Genomic DNA, 847 nt, shown 5'->3' with positions numbered 1-847 from the left:
CAACAACAACAACAACAACAACAACATTCTTGTGTATCTTAAGAACGCCTCAGATTTTTTCCTAAATGTATGAGCATCTTTATTGCTGTTATGTGTTGTCGAGTTACCTGTGATTCGTAGTAGTACATTAAATTCATTAAGTAGTAGTACATTCAGAAATTTGATTTTGAAATGATTGACATTTCTGGCTCTAGGACTCACTAAATTTAAACACATTATGATTATTTTTCATTACTTATAAAATGTACACTCATTTTTTAAAACAAGGGGAAAAAAGAAAGGTGACAATTAGGAATGTTATCAACAGAAGTAACTAAATTAATTTTCCTGTAAATAGCTCTTTTTTTTCTTTTTTGTTATTTGGTGCCACTTTGTCTTTAAAATTATATATATCTATATAATATATATATACACACACACATATCTTTATAATTTTTTTTAGATTTACCATTATATTAACTAGCAATCTCTGTTTTCTTTCTAAGTATAATTTTTAATGCTTAAAAATCCTAATGAAAAGACATGCTACATTAGTATACTTCTTGGTTGCTTATATGGTTTTTAGATTTTTTTTTTTATAATTACCATTGTGATAAATATTATTTGGCCTGCTTTCCAAATATTTAATGTTTATGGTTGTTTCTGTGTCTTATTTACTTTAGTCATTCTTTATTTAAGGATCTCCCTCCACTCTCTCCACTTGATACATCAAATGCTCATTATATTTATGTCCTTAAAAAATAATGGACATCTTCGATGGTGTGGATTTTATTATAAGGACAGTGCTGACTGCACCTGTCCTATGAATTTGTTTGGCTCCACAGTCAACACTCTTGGTACCAGCAGC

General features: G+C 28.7%; 1 protein-coding gene and 1 pseudogene across 1 annotated transcript in view; one reads left to right on the top strand and one right to left on the bottom strand.

Annotated features, from left to right (window-relative positions):
- SMYD3 (SET and MYND domain containing 3) overlaps window positions 1-847 on the top strand; it is a 1,045,581-nt gene that overhangs the window by 383,543 nt on the left and 661,191 nt on the right. The window lies entirely within an intron of this gene.
- LOC102848076 overlaps window positions 1-847 on the bottom strand; it is a 6,758-nt pseudogene that overhangs the window by 5,003 nt on the left and 908 nt on the right.

This window comes from Elephantulus edwardii, unplaced genomic scaffold (genome assembly GCF_000299155.1).
Source record: "Elephantulus edwardii isolate Elephantulus edwardi_28Jun2011 unplaced genomic scaffold, EleEdw1.0 scaffold00214, whole genome shotgun sequence".
In the NCBI taxonomy this organism is placed as follows: Eukaryota; Metazoa; Chordata; class Mammalia; order Macroscelidea; family Macroscelididae; genus Elephantulus; species Elephantulus edwardii.
The sequence above is the reverse complement of the archived record's forward strand: the minus strand, read 5'-3'. Positions and strand labels throughout refer to the sequence as shown.